The sequence below is a fragment of the Carcharhinus amblyrhynchos genome, chromosome 26 (assembly GCF_965287045.1).
Source record: "Carcharhinus amblyrhynchos chromosome 26, sCarAmb.v2.hapA, whole genome shotgun sequence".
In the NCBI taxonomy this organism is placed as follows: domain Eukaryota; kingdom Metazoa; phylum Chordata; class Chondrichthyes; order Carcharhiniformes; family Carcharhinidae; genus Carcharhinus; species Carcharhinus amblyrhynchos.
Genome location: NC_137349.1, coordinates 10,495,185 through 10,515,666, shown reverse-complemented (window position 1 = coordinate 10,515,666; position 20,482 = coordinate 10,495,185). Strand labels below are relative to the sequence as shown.

General features: G+C 44.9%; 1 protein-coding gene across 1 annotated transcript in view; it reads right to left on the bottom strand.

The window, feature by feature from the left end:
* Positions 1-20,482, bottom strand: part of mef2b (myocyte enhancer factor 2b) — a 151,617-nt gene that overhangs the window by 128,499 nt on the left and 2,636 nt on the right. The gene's annotated exons all lie outside the window — the stretch shown is intronic.

Here is a 20,482-nt window from a genome sequence, read left to right as displayed (position 1 = left end):
ATTATTCAGTTCGCTCTGACTTCCACGTTTTAAAAATTGATCTACCCGTGTCTTCTTCTGGGGTTTGGCGGGGAGCATGAGGCGGACAGGGGGGATTGGGGGGAGTGCTCGGAAATGCTCTCAGTCAGAAGTACTCAAGACCTCCCGAGGATGCAAAGCATCTCTTCCCGGACGTGATCAGATTTCTCTTCCACAGATGCTCTGGCAGGACTGGAGTTATATTGTGCGCTGTGATATCTCAGACAAAGGCAGAATCCATAATTGGCCCCGCTACAAGTTTCCATTTCAATACGGATAAACAAAAGACAACAAACCCTTCATTTCTCAGGGATGGGAAGTTGTCAAAGCCTGAGCAATACTTCTGGAACCTTGATAGGACTTAACCCCTTCAATGTGTCCCGTGAACCTCCTTTCTCCTGATATCCCTGCCCTCTACATGAGAAAATAATTTTTTTTTTATTCCTTTAGGGGATGTGGGTCTTGTTGGTAAGGTCAGCATTTGTTGCCCATCCCCAATTGCCCTTGAGTTGAGTGTTCTGCTCAACCATTTGTCAAGGCAGTTGAGTGCTGTGGCTCTGGAGTCACGTAGGCCAGACCGGGTAAGGACAGCAGATTTCCTTTCCTAAAGGGACATTAGTGAATGAGATGGGTTTTCACAACAATTGACAATGGTTTTACGGTCTTCATTACTGAGACTAGTTTCGCATTCCAGATTTATTAATTGAATTCAGATTCCGCCTGCCTGCTGTCGCCGTGGGCTTTGATCCCATGTTCCCAAAACATTAGATTGGGCTTCTGGAATACTAATCCAGTTACATTATCACGAAGCCACTTTCTCAAGGCAGACCTCAGGATAGCATCATAGAATACAATCATAGAATCTCTACAGTACAGGAGGAATGATGTGGAGATGCCGGTTTTGGACTGGTGTAAACATAATAAGAAGTCTCACAAGACCAGGTTAAAGTCCATTTAAAGTACTGTGGTTTGTTTGGTAGCAAAAGCCACTAGCTTTCAGAGCACTGCTCCGAAAGTTAGTGGCTTTTGCTACCAAATAAACCTGTTGGACTTTAACCTGGTGTTGTGAGACTTCTTACTGTACAGGAGGAAGCCATTTGGCCCATCATATCTGCACTGACAACAATCTCACCCAGGCCCCACCTCCATAACCTCATATATTTATCCTAGCTAGTCCCCCCTGACATGAAGGGGCAATTTAGCCTGGCCATTCCATCTAACCTGCACATCTTTTGAGTGTGGGAGGAAACCGGAGCACCCATAGGAAACCCACATAAACACGGGGAGAATATGCAAACTCCACACACCCTCCGAGGTCGGAATTGGATCCTGGTCCCTGGTGCTGTGAGGCAGCAGTGTTAACCACTGTGCCACCCACAGCGCTTGTTGTCTCAAAGCACTTTAGATCCAATTAAGTATTTTTGAAAGGTAGGTACTGTCGTAATGAAAGAAACCCGCAGCCAATTTGCACACAGCAAGCTCCCTGATCTTGGTTAAGGGGTCACGATTGTCCAGAACAGAAGGGAGGGGATTCCAGTGAATAATCACATGGGGTGCCAGAGGTGGCGAAAGGGGCAGTGTAACTCACACAAATGCAGACTGACGCAAAAGGGTATTTGAACATCAGGATGGGCATTGTAAAGTGGACGCTGAGAAGTGACTATAAGACATTTACATAATGTGACGTTGTCTGTCCATGGCTTATAGCTGAAGCACAGGCCCAGTAGGCAGGCAGCTCAAAAATAAATAAAATGGCACAGCACCGCACCCCCACCCCACTTTCCAGATTGGCACACCCTGCAGATTGCCTTTGTTAGAGACTGTGTATCAGCACTTGAAGAACAACATCCATCCAGTGCTCCCCATGGCAGAAAGATCATCATTAATCATGTGCTCAGATTCCTGTTGCAAACTACAGCGGGCCAAGCTTAGAAATCTACTCCTTAAAGGGTGTTTGAATTTTTGAAAAATCAACAAGCCATTATGCACCTTTTTAAAATTATTACTCATTCTTGAGGTGTGGGAATCATTGGCAAGACTGGAATTTATTGACCATCTCTCCTTACCAATAAAGGGCTGGCTTCGGAGAATCATGGAATTCCCTACATTGCAGACAGAGGCCATTCAGCCCATCAAGTCTGTACCAGCTCTCTGACAGAATATCTTACCCAGGCTCTATCCCTATAACCCCATGCATTTATCCTGCCAATCCTCCTAACCTGCATATTTTGGGACACTAAGTGACAATTTAGCATGGCCAATCCATCTAAACTGCACATCTTTGGAGTGTGGGAGGAAACCCACGCAGGCATGGGGAGAACATGCAAACTCCACACACACACACACACACACACACACACACACACACACTTGCTCTGGCTAGATTTCTCTGGCAAGACTAGATTTGAACCTGGGTCCCTGGTGCTGTGAGGCAGCAGTGCTAACCACTGTGCTGCCCTAAGTGGGCCAGTAAAGCCTCATGGGTGTTTGCCTGGAGTCACATAGGGGCCCAGACCTTCTTTTGCTCCCATGAGTGACCAGCTGGTTTTTTTTGGGTATGTTTGTAAGACACACAGCAGCCGCAAACTCACTCTATTATTCAATGCCAAGGTTTTCAGAAACTGAATTCAGAATTCACAAACCTGCCGTGGTGGGACTGAAATCATGCCCTCAGGATTATTAGTTCAGGAATCTTTTGATTACTCCAGTCAAATAACCACTGCACTGCTTCTGTGCTCTGGGTGGGCGCAGGAACAGAGAGTGTTAATTGAGCCTTCCAAAAGATTTTCACCAGCAAAATGGAATTCAGTTTGTTCCAGCACCCCACCCCTCTGCACTACCACCAATCCCCAATCTTCCACTGCCTTCGTCCCCCGCCCCAAAACATCAGCTACCCCCTGCCAGAGGAAGTGGGCTATTTATAAAGAGGCTAACAGCTACCAACATTTGGACTGACAGTACTAAGCTATGGGCATCGCTCTCCTTTTCACCCTGGCAAGGATCCAAGGAATAAGCAACGTCATAAAACAGCTCAGATTTCAGGCATCTAAAGACGAGGTACTCACGGCCTCCTTTCCTGACCCTGCCCCACCCCCACCGCCCACTCTACTGGCACAGAGCTATATTTAACTTGGAACTAAATGCATTCTGGACAACTCAGTTCTAAAAATAGTCTCAAAGGCATTCTTGCAATTTAGTGTAATGTGCAGTACCTGCTCATCCAGCCAAGCACAGGCTGGGGAATGGGTTAACACTAATTTAAAGAGTCCACCCACACTCGAGCCAGACAGACAGAGACACATGCAGTGACAGAGAGATACATACAGGCAACAACACACAGCGTGGGAGAGAAATTAGATTTGCTCCTGAAATAGTAAGTTTTGAGGAGTAAGAGAGAGAGAGAGAGAGAGAAAGATAGATAGAGAGAGGCGGAGAGGTTTAGGGAGAGAATTCCAGTGCTTTAGGCCTGAGACAGCTGAAGGATCATCACAGAATCTACAGTGCAGATGGAGGCCATTCAGCCCATCGGGTCTGCACCGACCACAATCCCACGCAGGTCCCATCTCTGTAACCCCACATATTTACAATGCTAACCCCCTGACGCTAAGGGACAATTTAGCACGGCCAATCAATCCAACCCGCATATCTTTGGAAGGAAACGGGAACATCCGAAAGAAACCCAGGCAGACATGGGGAGAACATTCAAACTCTGCACAGTCACCTGAGACTGGAATTGAACCCGGGTCCCTGCCGCTCTGAGACAGCAGTGCTAACCATTGTGCCTCCGTGCCGTCCCAACGGTGGGGTGGAGGTATGGGAGAACGGAGATTAGGGACATGGACAAGTGATGTGAGTTGAAGGAACGCAGAGTTCTCATGCTGTGGGCCTGAAGGAGAAGAAAGAACTGGGATCACAAGGAGAAGTAAGCGAAGATATTGATGCCAATTGGGCCATCTGCTTCAGCCTTGGGGAGGCCGCTTATGGAATGAATCCTCCAGATTCTCACAGGCAGGGTCCGCTTTGTTGAGCGCAGCTGAAAAAAAAAATTGCCCACTCCCATGTGAGCAAAAGCAGCATTGGACAATCTGCAGCAATTATCAGTAGAATGGAAACAAAATTTGTGACAAACAGGAAACAGGATAGGTCAGGCTCTATTTATAGTGTTGCAACAGGAAGTTAAAATGGCCTCTAAGGGTCAAAGGCTAAAGAGCTGGTCTGTGAGGGTCAAGAGTGAAGCCCAGCAAACACCTGGCTTATGACACAATGACAGAAACTCTGTCCCTAATCCCCTTCCCAAACGCATCCCCTCCCCAACTGTACCCTCCCACCTCGTCTCCATAAAGCGCACCATGAATAAAACCCAGTTCCATTTGCCACAAAAATAAAATCTGACTCCCTCATTGGAACTCACGCCAGCAGTAACTGTAGGACTGGACATAGGCAACAAGAAACCTTTAGTCCATTCAGTTACCCTGCCTCTCTCTTCCTTGGCTATTGGACCATTCACCTTGACCAAGAGAGCAAGAACTTGCATTTTTAAGAACTGTAGGATATCTCAAAGGCTTCAACAGCCATTTAAGGACTTTGAAATGGGGGAAATGTGGCAGTCAACCTGTACACTGCCAGAGCGACCAGATCATCTGCTTTCACAGTGAGATTCGACTGTGGGATAAATTTTGGCTCCTGCTCTTCTTCGAATGGTACCTATAATAACTTCAATCAGGCCACTGAGGTTGGCGTATTGGAATATGAACACCCTGATTAACGTGTTACATTCATGGCCAGGTGTCCCTGGAAAGGGAACATGTGGTGTCCGAGGGCACAGTTGATGCCTTCCATGCCTGCTAGGCACCGTAGGGGCTGGGATGTATGATTGACCCCTTAAATCACATTTTAATTTGATGTTTTAAGTCTCCTTTCTACTTTGTTTTCTGTTTCGGGCAGTTCCCCTACTTTTCGGGAGCCTCCCCTTTTGAGTTGTCCCTAAGTTAATTTAATTTAGTTTATTTGATTGGATAACAAAAAATGTCCCTGATTAAGGGGTCAATTGATAGACCAATCAGGGAGTCTTTTCCTTGCATTTAACCAGGAGTGTCAGTTCCTCTGGCACTTCTGAAGGTTGCCTGCTGACTGATAGCACTCTGTGTACTGCTTTTAGAATTGTACATAAAGGGATTTTGGTGAAGGAGCTTCTGCCTCACATGACTTATTACTGTACTGTTGGGTCTTTTACATGTGAAGGCAATCAGGGCCTCAGTTAGAATCTTAGCTAAAAGCTAGCACCTCTGACAGGGCAGCACTCCTACACTGAGATTTCCAACTGGAACACGGGCTCAGGTTTCTGAAGTGGAACCTTCAGGCAGAAGAAGCTAAAGTGCTACCCACAGGACAACGAGGGAGGTGGAGGAGTCCCAAACCAGGGGTCGTAGTTTGAGGATAAGGGATAAACCTTTTAAGATGGAGGTGAGGAGAAATTTCTTCACCCAGAGGTTGGTGAATGTATGGAATTCACAACAACAGAAAGTAGTTGAGGCCAAAATGTCGTATGATTTCAAGAAGGAATTAGATTTGGCTCTTGGGGGCTCTTAGGGCTAAAGGGATCAAGGGATATGGGGGGGAAGGGGAGCTCTAGATATTGAATTTGATGATCAGTCATGATCAAAATGGATGGCGGAGCAGGCTCGCAGGGCTGAATGGCCTCCTCCTACTTCTATTTTCTATGTTTCTATACGCTGTAAGAAGTTTCACAACACCAGGTTAAAGTTTTATTTGGAATCACAAGCTTTCAGAGTGCTGTTCCTTCATCAGGTGAGTGCATTAATGGTGTTGGACTTCTGCAAGAGGTTGTGATGGGTCCTTACCCGCACAATCGATAATGTCGTTCACTAAGGACCTTCAGGTACAACGTGATCGAACGTGCGGGTAAGGACCCATCGCAACCTCGTGCAGATATCCAACACCATTAATGCACTCACCTGATGAAGGAGCAGCACTCTGAAAGCTCGTGATTCCAAATAAGCCTGTTGGACTTTTAACCTGGTGTTGTGAGACTTCTTACTGTGCTCACCCCAGTCTAATGCCAGCATTTCCACATCATTTCTATACGCTGACTGAGCCAGTGACGCCCACATCCCGTAAAATGAATTCGGAAAAAATGCCGTTGGAAGGGAAACCAGGTTTCCCCTAAATGGAGAGATCACACACGGAAACGCAAAGCCATTCTGCAGAGGGAAGTTTCAACCCTTGTATCGCCTTACCCGAAGTCCAAAACACGCATTACATTCAGCAACAAGACGAGTCAAAAATTCCCCCTTCCCCAAGTATCTCAATGTGTTTCAACTAAGATACACGACTCTATTTAGTGTTATTTGCAAAACAACTTTCCAGAATTCTGGAAACATAGCCTTGTCAACAGAAATAACCATTGTAAAGGATGACAAATGAACTCTGACTCACTTTCATTGTTACATTATCTCATCAAACTAGCTCATTGACTCTTAACTGTCCTCTGTAAGGGTCAAGCAAGCCACCCAGGCTGACAAAGGATGGGAAATATTTGTCAGTAATGTACAATCCCTGAGAAAACATTTTTAACAATCCTATCTGCAGAGCCGGAGCCCCACAAAGTGACTGTTTCTTGCTGCACATGTTAAGTGGTTACACAAAACTACATTCCTACTCCTGCAAACACAAATCTTTATTTCTTTATGACGACAGGTAACATTTACAAGAGTTATAAGCTCAAAAACTCGTATTTATAGATCATCTTATTTATCACATCTGTTAGAGACATCGCAAAGACGTCTGAAGTGTAAGAACGGTCTTCATGAAGGATGCCATTTTGTGCACAGGAGGATCCCACAAGCAACCATGGGAATGGAAGATCAGTTCAGATACAGCACAGGAGGCTATTCAGCCCACCGTACCTGTGCTGTCTCTTTGAAAGAGTAATCCCACTGCACCCGTTCTTTCCCAAGGGCCAAAAGTTTCCTTGTGTGGTTCTCACATCAATCACCTTAAATCTGGATCCTCTGGCATCCAACCCTTCATCTACTGAAACCAGTTTCTCCAGATTTACCCTTCATGATGATGAGGGAGGAATGTCGGCCAAGGCAGGAGCAAACAGGTCAGAAGTGTTCATGTATGAGGAATTATCAGGAACCCCCTTTACGTCATGAGAATCCCATACCCTCTTGGGGGTGACAGATCACCCTACATGTCCACAGCATCTCAGTGAGGAGCACTCTTGCCTCTGATTCAGAAGGCTGTCCATTCAAGTGCCACTTAGAGACTTGAGGATGAAAATCTAGACTTACACTCCAGTTTGCTACTGATGGAGTACAGAGCTGTCACAGGAGCTGTCTTTCAGATCAGATACTAATCTGAGATCCTGTCTGACCTGGTAAAAGATCTCAAAGCACTAAATTCTTTTCCTCAGAGAGGAAACAGAGGAGGAACATACTCAAGGGGCAGAGTGGCCTTACTGCTGCTCCTAATTCGTATGTTTGTGTGTGTGTATTAAGAGCAAGGGAGTTATCCTTGGTGCTCTGGCTAATATTTATCCCTCAAACAACATCACAAAGTCATTCATGTGGAGGCGATGGTGCAATGGAATTGTCACTCGGCTAGTAATCCAGAGACCAGGGTTATGTTCGGGAGGCCTGGGTTCAAATCCCACCACAGCAGAAATTTGACTTCAATAAAAACCCAGAATTAAAGTCTACCAATAATGATTGTTGTAAAACCAATCTGGTTCACTAATGTCCTTTAGGGAAGGAAATCTGCCATCCTTACCTGATCTAGCGTACACGTGACTCCAGATCCACAGCAATGTGGTTGACTCTTAAATGCCCTCTGAAATAGCCAAGCAAGTTACTCAGTTCAAGGGCAATTAGGGATGGGCAATAAATGCTGGCCCAATCGATAACACCCACATCAAATGAGCGAATTAAAAAAATTATATACTGTTGCTTGCAGAACCTTGCTGTGCACATTTCCTGCGTTGCTAGTGGCTACACTTCAAAACATACTTTCCTGGCTGTAAAGTACTTTGGTGCATACATCCTGAGGTCATAAAAGATGCTTTGTAAATGTAAGTGTTGCTGTAACTTCAGGAAACAGGAAAATGTCCCCTGTTCTCCTTGGGATAATGCCACAGGATCTTTAATATCCACCTGAGCCAAGAGAGAAAGACTTGCATTGATATAGCATCTTTCACAATCTCAGAACATCCCAAAGTGTTTTACAGCTAATGAAATAAAGTTCAATCACTGTTGTAAGGCAAGGAACAGAGCAACCAATTTGTGCACACCAAGATCCCTCAAACAGCAATGAAATAAATGATCCAACCATCTGTTTTGGGTTTCGGACACTGGGGAAAACTCTCCTCTTCTTCTTCGAACTATTGGCCTTGGGTGATCTAATGACCAGGCGAGAAGTTAGACAAGGACCTTGGTCTAAACTCTCTTTTGAAAACTACTGTGGTGAGGTTTGAACCCCTGACTCCAGGATATTAGTCTGGGCCTCTGGATTACCACTACATCACTATCTCCCCTTTCACCCATTCCATTTCTCATTGCCTTGGGAAGATATTGGTGGGCTTTTTTGCTGGCAATGGTTTGATAACCCAAGGGGAAAGCGAGATCATGTCAGAGGGCAGTATGGGTCAGTTACATTGATATAGAACTGCACTCACATACAGACCTGGGATTAGTTCCCTAAACAACATAAGTGGACCAGTCAGCTTTTAGTCAATAGACATTTTTATTGAAACCAGCTTGTTGGTACCCAAAATCTTTCTAAACTTAATCCTGGTGGGATTTGAACTCATGCCCTTGTACATATGGTGAATTACTAACCCCATAACAGAACCATAATACTGCTGTAATCCTAATCTGACAACCTTACTCATTGGAAGGGAAAATAACCAATTGCATTGGTCCAGTAGGAGGCATGATTCTGGTGTTGGGTGGGACACTTGGCGTGGATTTTCCCCTGTGGGTGCCAGAATCCCATTGTCAGGGGCAAATGAGGGTCTGAAGTCCACACTGTGCAAGGAAAGGTCACTTGGCAATGATTTTCCATCCTCCCTAACCCATAAGTCTCCCCATCCCCATTCCTGCAAGCCAGCTGTGCACAATAGGAGCCCCCCCATCCCAATCACAGGAGCTAGAAATTCAACCCTTTCGAGGCAAGTTAGAGGAAACCTCCACTTTCCATTGATATGTGTTGGGCCTGTCCCAGGAATGCTGCATGTTGACATCCAGTGGTCAAGTTACCTGTCTCACAATCCAGATGCTTCAGCGTTATTCCAGGAGGAAGCGATTTCAAATCCCATTCCAGGACAATTTTGAAATGAGATTTATTCAGATCATAAAAACTTGGGGGAATTAAAGGGCAGCAGTAAAAGTTACCACATAAAGGTCTAACTGATTTACTGATGTTAAAGTTAAAGTTTATTTATTAGTCACAAGTAAGGTTTACATTAACACTGCAATGAAGTGACTGTGAAATCCCCCTAGTCCCCACACTCCGGCGCCAGGCCACGTCAATGCACCTAACCTGCACATCTTTCAGACTGTGGGAGGAAACCAGAGCACCCGGAGGAGACCCATGCAGACGTGGGGAGAACATGCAGGCAGTGACTCAACTGAGAATCGAACCCAGGTCCCTGGCGCTGTGAGGCAGCAGTGCTAACCACGCTATCATGGTTTCCTCTAGACTAGAGAAGGATGTCCTCGCCTTATGGGTGACTCCAACCACACCAACGTAATTGATTCTTAACTGTCCTCTGAGGTAATTTAGAAAGTCTCACAGCACAAGTACGACCACAAAAAAATACCCTGGAAGATCTCTGCCCTCCGGCTCAATGAATAATTGAAGACCTTGTATATCACTGAGTCAAAGAAACCAAGAGGGATCTCAGAGTCAACCATGGCCAGGAGGTCACAGGGATATGGGCGTCATTGGCTGACCAGCATTTATTGCTCATCCTTAGTTGCCCTTGGAGGGCAGTTGAGAGTCAACCACATTGCTGTGGAGTGGGCCAGACCGAATAAGGATGGCAGATTTCCACCCCAAAAGGACATTAGTGAACCAGATGGGTTTTTCCGACTGTCACCAATGGTTTTGTGGTCATCAGTAGATTCTTAATACCAGATATTTTTTGTTGAATTCAAATTCCACCGGCTGCCGTGGTGGGATTCGAACCTGGGTCCCCAGAACATTAGCTGAGTTCCTGGATTAATAGTCTAGCGATAATATCACTCATCTCGCCACAACTGATGCTACAACTGACTTCACTGAGAGAAGGGGAAGAAATCACCCAGGTGTGGTGTTCCTGATCCTCTAGAGTGCCCCGAGTCTGCACGTGCGTCTACATTTCTGGTAAGGGCAGGTTCAAGCTCGGTTGCGATGCCCAACATGGTTGAAGGGCCTGCCCATGTTTACTGTCTGGGTTTAAGGTAATTGGCTAAGGGACCATCATCAGGGGAAATTGTTTCACGTAGTGAGTTGTGAACCGGAATGCACTGACTGGAAACCACAGGATCAGTAGCAAAGGAAATTGAATCAATAGTTGAAAAGGAAGAAAAATTGCTGAACTATGGGGAGAGAGCAGAAGACAGTGGTACTAACTGGATAACTCTTTTGAAGAGACAGCAGAGAAGGTGAGCGGTGCACACGAGGAACAGTCACTTTGGTGAAGGAATATAGGAATTCTCTTGTGACAAAAGTAAGTATCATCGGGAGGGGGGGGGGCGCACGGAGAAAGGGAGCTAAAGGGGGCAACAAAAGACAGAAGCCGTGACAAGTGTGCCACCCCCGTCCCCAAACTCAGCTGCAAACCTTGTCTTTAAAAATAGCAATTACAATTCTTGGAATTGCCAGAATATATTTGCGCTCTAATCATGTCTGTCTATCTGTCTGCTATCACAGAGGCTCTGCAGTAAGCTGCTATAGCGTGTATATTTATACGCACACACACAGCACACTTAATTGTATTTAAAAATACAAACCTTGTAATTTTCACGTTCTGATGTCAGACTAAAGCACCAGTACAACCTATAATTTGCGGCCTCCAATGTCAGTCAGACAGAGTTTTATTTAGAAAGCGCAGTTGCTTTCTGGTCCCGCATCCCCCCCACCCCCTCCGCCGCCCCCCCCCCCCGCCGCATCTCCCCCACCCCCCAACACACAGACTTCGAACTCAGCTGGGTTAGAGGATCCCATTGCTACTCCTCCGCACCCTTCCATCCCAGTGTTAATGTCAGCACCACAAGACAAAAGTATAGAGTGCGTTTCAGAAACAGGCCATTCGGCTCAACTGGCCCATGTTGGTTTTAATGGCTCTCACGAGTTTCCCCATCCTCTGTATCTTACCCTACCAGTACACCCTATACACCTTTCCCCCCTCATCTTTATCCAGCTGCTCCTTCAATACATTCATACTATTTAGAACAAATAACAAAGAAAATTACAGCACGGGAACAGGTCTTCAGCCCTCCAAGCCTGCACCAACCATGCTGCTCATCTGAACTCAAACCCCGTACTCTTCTGGGGACCATATCCCCCTATTCCTAACCTATTCATGTATTTGTCAAGACGCCCCTTAGAAGTCACTGTCATATCTGCTTCCACTTCCTCCCCCGTCAGCTAGTTCCAGGCACCCACCATCAGTGCGTAAAAAACTTGCCTCGTACATCTCCTTTAAACCTTGCCCCTCCCACCTTAAAGCTATGCTTCCTAGTAATTGACCCTTCTTCCGCCCCGGGAAAAAGCTTCTGACTATCCAATCTGTCCATGCCTCTCATAATCTTGTAGATGTATTTGCCTTAACCACTTCCTGTGGGAACAAATTCCAGATTCTAACCATTCTCTGGACAAAGAAGTTTCTCCCAAATACCTTATTGAATTTATTAATGATAATCTTATATTTACGGATGCTAGTTTTAATCTCCCCAACAAGGGGAAATATCTTCCCAGATACTCTGGCCTCCTCTCAGCATTTTTCTCAGTGGGGGTAGGCAGTGTGCCAGTTGCTGATGGTTGAATCCTCTGTTCCCACTGCTGTCAATGGGATTTCCCAGTGAAACCATCCCATCCCACCAGGAAACCTGCAGCAGGACCAGAGAATCCCACCAGCCGGAGAATTCCAGCTGAAGTCTTGAAGTTCTCAAATAGTCCGCCTACCAGCTTTCAATGCAGTGGGTATGTTCCTGGGCTAGTAATCCCTAGACTGTTTTAACAGTCCTGACATTATGACTCCAAATCAAAGCAGGGCATTTGGGATATTTTGAATTCAGTAAAAAAAAGTGAAAAGTTACTAAACGTAACTACAAAGCTACAAAATTCATAAGAACGCAACCAACTCACAAACGTATATAGAAGGAAACAGGGTGTCCCTATCCAGCCTGGGCCTGTACGTTTCATTTCGTTAGTCTGGGCCTGAATGTAATCCCAATCCCATACCCTATGCAATTGAGTTCTAACTGTTCTCAGGTGTAGCTTAGCAAGGACGCAGTCAAGGCAATGAGGAATGGACAATAAATACCAGCCTATATCCTCAGAATTTTTTTTTAAGGCTGTTCAAAGAGCCATTAGATTAACAACCCTAAGACTCTAGGGGCAATTTTAGCTGTTCATTGCGCAATAGGTCAGGTCCAACACGTCTCAGGTAGATATATATACCCTGCGCATAGCACATTAACCATTGTTTTATACTTAACATAGCCAAGCCTCCCTTTCATCCTGTGAAGCTTGGTGAATTCTCCTCATTCCCGCACCCCCCACTCCAAGCTATTGAAATATGTTTAGGATATTTCACTGTCGGAGGTTATTTTTAAATTCTTTGAAATATTTTCTAATTCTGCGTGTTCGGCAGTTCAGAGCTGGGGGAAAATGACAGCTCCTTTTTAAAGATGCGATAGCTGGCAAATAAAAGCACTTTCAATCTGACTCATTATTCGCATTCTTGACAAAGCACAAGAAATTATCCTGTTGATTCCAGATTTGATCAAATCCGACTCACCACATGATGGACTCTAAAATTGCAATGAAATAGCGAAGGTCTTCTAAAAATGAAGGGAGCGAGTTCAAAGATCAAAGTGCCCTCTTGGCCATTCTTGACCAAACAGCAGTGAGCTCATGGTTGGCTCCAGCAGTTGGTATGGTGTAGCCACTCAAATCTGTTCCTTCACCTCCGCAGCCTGTATTTGGTTTGAGCTCAGAGTGACAGCAAGAACATAACTGCTCACGCCAATGATCTTTTGTCAAATGGGTTTAAGCAGTTGCAGCCCAGGTCCCACTGGGTGCAACCCATCTGTACAAAGCTTTCCGAAAACCACAACGTGACTACAGATGCTATCAGGTGTTGGAGGTTACAAGTGTACTAGAGACATACTTGACATGGGAGTGTTTTTTGGGGACAGTGTAGAGGGAGCTTTACTCTGTATCTAACCCCGTGCCATACCTGTCCTGGGAGTGTTTGATGGGGACAGAGTAGAGGGAGCTTTACTCTGTATCTAAACCCGTGCCGTACCTGTCCTGGGACTGTTTGATGGGGACAGTGTAGAGGGAGCTTTACTCTGTATCTAACCCCATGCCGTACCTGTCCTGGGAGTGTTTGACGGGGACAGTGTAGAGGGAGATTTACTCTGTATCTAATCCTGCGCTGTACCTGTCCTGGGAGTGTTTGATGGGGAGAGTGTAGAGAGAGCTTTACTCTGCATTTAACCCCCTGCTGTACCTATCCTGGAAGTGTTCGATGCTGAACCCTAAGTGAGAACATTTTAAAAAGAAATTAAAATAGGTTCCACACTTTGGCTCCCACCATTTATCATTCGCTCTTGATTTGACCAGCACCAGTTACAGATTGAAATTTCACTCTGCTTCAACAAAACGTACGGTCTGTTTTGGTCGAACACAGAATAAATTCTCAGTAAAGACCAGCCTTCTTGATCTACCGGGATCTCCGAGTGGAGAAGATACCATATAGACAGAAATGGAATGACACAGAAATTACAGCACAGCAACAGGCACTAGAACCAGGTCTGTGCTTGACAAAAGTTTTCTCACCATCTAAAAGCAATTGAGAGAACACTTTCATCAAAACCTCATCTTGTTAAGTTTAGAGTTGATAGTAAAGATTTATTTTCAAAGGGAGAACACTGAAGGAGGCTGTTTGGCCCACCTTGCCAGTACGGGATCTTTGAAAGAGCCTTCCAATTAGTTCTATGCCCTTCTTCCCCCCGTAGCCCTGCAATCTTTCCCCTTCAGGTATTTATCCAATTCCAGATCATAACATTGGAGCATTAAGAAAAAGTTCTCTGCTCATTCCCGTTCTGGCTCGTAAATGTTTGACGGTTTCCACAGAATCACAGAAAGCCTACAGCACAAAAAGAGGCCATTTAATCGATCAAGTCTGTATCGAGTCGCCTAAAGAGCATCTTATTCATGCCACGTCTCACCCCCACATCTCCGTAACCCCGCATTTAGCGTGGGTAATCCACACAATAAGGAACGTGGGCCCTTGGCTAACATTTCATCTCTTTCCTACTCTGGAAAAAATCTATATGTTGACGCAGTCATAATCTAATTGGATGATAGAAGAAACTTAAAGGAATGGAACAAAGAAGAATGAAAATTACAGCACATAAATAGGCCTTTCAGCTATCCGAGCCTGCACCGACCATGCTGCCCAACTGAACTAAAATTCCTACCCTGCTGTGGACCATATCCCTCTATTCCCATCCTATTCATGTATTTGTCAAGATGCCCTTTAAAAGTCATTATCATGTCTGCTTCCACTACCTCCTCTGGCAGCGAGTTCCAGGCACCCACTATCCCCTGTGTAAAAGACTTGCCTCGTACATCTCCTTTAAACCTTGCCCCTCGCAATTGATTCTTCCACCCTGGAAAAAAGCTTCTGACTATCCACTCTGTCCATGCCCCTCATAATCTTGTAGACTTCTATCAGGTAACCACTCAACCTCCATCATTCTAATGAGAACAAAGCAAGTTTCTCCAACCTCTCCTCATAGATAATGCCCTCCAAACCAGGCAACATCCTGGTAAATGAATGTCATCCTCCTGTTCTCTAATAGCAAAAATAATGAAAGCCTACTTGGTTGGGCTAGCACGGTGGCACAGTACCCTGGTACAACATCGGCTTGGACTGTCTATGTGGAGTTTGCACGTTCTCCCTGTGTGACATGGTGACATAGTGGTTAGGACTGCTGCTTCACAATGCCAGGGGCCTGGATTCAATTCCTGGCTTGAGTCGCTATCTGTGCGGAGTGCATATTCTCCCCATGTTTGCATGCATTTCCTCCAGATGCTCTGGTTTCCTCCCACAGTCCAAAAGACGTGCTGGTTAAGTGCACTGACAGTGCTAAATTCTCCCTCAGTGTACCCAAACAGACGCTGGAGTGTGGCGACTGGAGGATTTACACAGTAACTTCATTGCATTGTTAACGTAAGCATGCTTGTGACACTAACAAATAAAGATAAACTTTAAAAATGTGCGAGGTTACGGGGATATGATGGTAAGGTGGGCCCGAGTACGGTGGTCTTTCGGGGAGTCGGTGCAGATTCAATGGATCGAATGGCCTCTTGCTACACTGTACGGATCCTATGTACGGATTCGAGTTGCAGTCAGAGTGGATGCAAATTTGCATTTGGATAACACCTTTTACAACCTCAGGACATCCCAAGGAATCACACAGCCAATGAAGTACTTTCTAGAACAAAGCAATGTAGGGAAATAAAGAAGCCAATCTGTACAGAGCAAGGTCCCACAAACAGCAGTGTGGTAAATGGCCTGATTTATTTTTTATAAAGGCAGGATTGGCAGAGGGATAAATTTTGGCCGGGGCACTCGAGATCTCTCCTGCTTTTCCCAGAGACAAAGCCATGGAATTTTTTACATCGGGGTGAAAGGTCGGCCGAGGCACCTAATTGAACGACCCGACTGACTGTTTCGGCACACTCCAGGCCTGGCACATGTGGTTTTGTACCACAACAGAAGCCGAGTGCGTATATTACGGGTTTGAAAGTGGTCTTGAAGGATTCCTATTAATTTTCTGACCTATGCTCAAGACAATATCTTCCCAGGCTTCATCAGTAATTTAACTATGTTCCACTTCCTTCACTGACTGAAATGCTTAAACTTGACAACATCCGAATCAAAAGATGTCAAAGGTGCCACTGATCAAAGGCATTCAATCACAAACAGCACGCCAAACTTAGTTTATTGCCAGTTTCGAGTCACTTTGGGAGATTCCTCTTCACCTTTCAACATCGAGCATGAGGGGATCAAAGGGAAATCCAGCATTTAAGAAAACAACCTCCTCATTGCACTTAAAGGATACCCCAAGGAACTTCACAGCCAGTGTTTAAGTAAAAAGTACCTGCATTTATATAGTGCCTTTCACAACCTGGAGATCTTTACAACCAATGAGGTGCTTTTAAAAAGTAATCTCTGCTGTCATGTCAGAAATCCAGCCGCCAATTTGAGTTTGTGGGAGAGATAATGAGATAAATGTCCAGATAACCTATTTTAATGATGGTGGTGAAAGGGTAGATATTGGCCAGAACACTCAGGGAAACTCCCATGCTCCTATCCAAAGAACACCTTAGGATTGTATTATGTCAAACCAAGAGATCAGAGAAAGCACTGGTTTAATATGATCTTTCTCTACAACTTAACTATAACCGTAACACTACATTCTCCACTCTCTTCTTCTCAATGTACAGTATGCTTTATCTGTATAGCACGCAAGAAACAATACGTTTCACTGTATACTAATACATGTGACAATAATACATCAAATCAAATAATCTGTAAAAGACTGCACCTCTGACACTGCAGCACTGCCTGGGTATTGCACTGGGAGTGACAGCCTAGATTTTGTGCTTGGGATTGTTTTCTGCTATTTTTCAGGCAATCTGCAATCTTGCAGTCCGGTCTTTTTGAGGATTAGGTCCCGTGTTCTCATCTGTTTGAATGGGAACCGTTAATAGGACACGTTTTTTAAAGACCTGTTTTTTTCTTTAATTTATGCTAACAAATTTAGAAGTAATTGCATTGTGTTTCTTTCTCTGTTTTTACTTCTGTATTCTCCTGCCCTGATCAGAAACGCCCAGGGGAAACGCACGCTTGCCTGATCTTGTTCACCAAATTAGATCATCAACGCTCAGAATCTTACAGCAAAAGCGGCTATTCAGCCCATTGTGTCCACTCCACTCCCTTGATAAAGCTATCCAATTAGTCCCACTCACCTGCTTTTGCCCCATAGCCACGTATTTACTATTCCTTTTCATCTGTAAATCCAATTCCCTTTTGAAAGTTACAGCCGAAGCAATCTTTTCACAATCTTTTCAGATCATAACAGCTTGCTGCACTCAACAAAAAAAATTCTCAGCTCTCCTCTTCTTCTTTTACCAATTATTTTAACTCATGTCCTCCAGTTATCGACTTGCCCGCCAATCAAAACCTTTCCTTGTTATTCACTCTATCAAAATCCCCCCTGATTTTGAGCACTTTTATCAAAATGTCCTGTCTGTTCGGAGGAGAACAATCCTGACATCCTCAGTCTCTCCACACAACCTAAAAGTAAATCTTCCTTCCAACTTCTTCAAGGCTTTGCCGCACTTTCCATGATGCTCAGAATCGGGGGCAATGTGCCAGCTCAGGCCGAACTAGTCATTACCAAAGTTTTGGAATACCATCCTTCCTTTTGTCACAACTAATAAAACCCAGGATACTTTTGGATTGGCATCATCACGCATTGCCGGTCTCCTCTATGGCGAAGTAGGAGGATTGGTACCAGTCATGTTGCACTTTCAATACCCCCTCATCACAGCAATGTGGCTGTATTTGCATAATGATGCACAGTGAACAGCGTTTGCCAGCCCATGCCATGCCACCTCCACATAGTCTGCAATGAATACCAACTCTGGACAGTACTGTACCATCCATTTGTTATCCTATCCGTGAAATCTGCTTGTGGAAGCACTGCACTGGTACAGGTGAATCTTGGGGGGGGAAGAGTTCAAGAGCAGGTGGCACAGTGATTAGCACAGTTGCCTCAAGAGTGCCAGGGACCTGGGTTCAATTCCAGCTTTGAGTCACTGTCTGTGTGGAGCTTGCATGTTCTTCCCATGTCTGCGTAGGTGTCCTCCAGGTGCTCTGGTTTCCTCCCACATTCCAAAGATGTGCAGGTTAGATGGATTGGCCATGGTAAATTGTCCCTTAGTGTCCCAAGACGTGTAGGTTAAGGGGATTGGCCATGGTAAATGTAGAGGATTACGGGGAAAGGGCAGGAGAGGGCCTGGGTGAGACATTCTGTCAAAGAATTGGTGCAGACTTGATGGGCTGAATAGCCTCCTTGTGCACTGTAGTGATCCTATGATTATAACGGACTGTCACTTGATTTATGAACAGGAAAGGGCAGCAGGTAAAGGAGTAGCTGATTGTTTAACAGGCACAGCCTTCCACAGGAAGACAACTGACATTTAACCATTCTCTCTCTCTTCAAGGTGTTGAACGATCAGCTGTAAATTTATATTTTTTATGGTTCTATTCCAGCCTTTCATGGCTGCATTTCCCCTTTTATTTCACCTTTTTTTTAGATATGTCAACAACTTTTGCCTTTGTAATTACAGGAAAAAGAAAGACTAAAATTAAAATGGAGCCTTTTTTGACCTCAGGATATCCCAACGCACTCTGCAATGAAGTTCTTTTATAATCTGTTTACTACTGAATCGAGGGAAACACAGCAGCCAATTTGTATACAACAATGTGGTAGAAGCAGCTATAGAATGAATAACAAGATGATCTGTGATGTTGATTGAGGGATAAATGTTATCCAGGACACCCCGATGTTTGAAGTAATGTCATGAGATCTTTTACATTGAGCTGTGAGGACAGAGAGGGCCTCAGTTTAGCCATTCGTACAGGGGTGTCATCCTGGCTTACATGCTCAGATTTCTGGAGCTTTTCTCAGGCTGGAGTTTCTGTTGTGCTCTCTCTAAGCAGTTGTTCCTTCGCACAGAATTATTACTATACGGAAAAGGACATCATCATGTCTGTACCAGGCCTCTAAATGAGCATCATGATTTAATGTCATTCCCCTGCCTTTTTCTCCGTACCCCTGCACATTGTTTCTGTTCAAATAATCACCTAATGCCCTCTCGAATGCCTTGATTGAAGCTGCCTCCGCCACATTTCCAGGCAGCGCATTCTAGATCCCAACCACTTGCTGTATGAAAAAGATTTTCCTCTCATCACATTTGCTTTTTTGGAAAATCACCTTCAATCTGTGCCCTCTCATTCCCAATCCTTTTGCAAGTGGGAATAGTTTCTCCCTATCTACTCTAGCCAGCCCCTTCATGATGGGACAGCACAGTGGCACAGCGGTTAGTACTACTGCCAGGGGTCCTGATTCAATTCTGGCCTTGGTTGACAGTGTGGAGTTTCTCCCGTGTTTGCGTGGGTTTCCTCTGGGTGCTCTGGTTTCCTCCCACAAAGATATGTGAATTAGGTAGATTCGTCATGCTAAATTGTCCCTTAGTGTCAGGGGGACTAGCTAGGGAAAATGTATGGAGTTATGGTAATAGGGCCTGGGTGGGATTGTTGTCAGTGCAGACTCAATGGGCCAAATGGCCTCCTCCTGCTCTGTAGGGATTCTATGATTTCGAACACCTCCATCATATCTCCCTTTAGTCTTTTGCTCTCCAAACGGAACACTCCCAACTTCTCCAATTTATCCTCATAACTGAAGTTTCTCATCCCTGGAATCTCTTCTGCCCTCTCTGTGATGTGTTCATCTGTGGCACCCAGAACTGTACACAATATTCCAGTCTGAAAGATAACATTTTGGGAGAAAATCCAGTCTCCAAGCGTCGTGATGATTATTTTCAGTGCCCAGAAAACCCCTCATGTATTATTATTGAAGATGCAGTTAATAATTCGCTTTGTGCAGTATCTATCAAGAGCAAAACATATGTCTCGAAATTCTTTGACGTTATTGTGATCGGCTGCTGTGGCTTCGGTGAAAACCCTAGATGTACAAGGCAAGTTTTTTTTTATACAGAGGGAGGTGGGTGCCTGGAACTCGCTGCCGGGGGGAGGTAGTAGAAGCAGATACAATAGTGACTTTTAAGGCACATCTTGACAAACACATGAACAAAATGGGAATAGAGGGTTATAGTCCCCAGAAGGGTCAAGGATTTTAGTTCAGTCGGGCAACATGGTCAGTGCAGGATTTGGAGGGCTAAAGGGCCTGTTCGTGTGCTGTAATTTTCTTTGTTCTATAAGCGTAAACAGAAATTTTGCAAATCTTCTGTCAAAATTAAGCCAGCTGATTGGTAAAACACTGGGAGGAAATTTGCAGTGATAATCTATTTTTCAAAATTTGATGAAAGTGCTTGCTCATGCCTGGGGTATACACTGACAACGGGCATC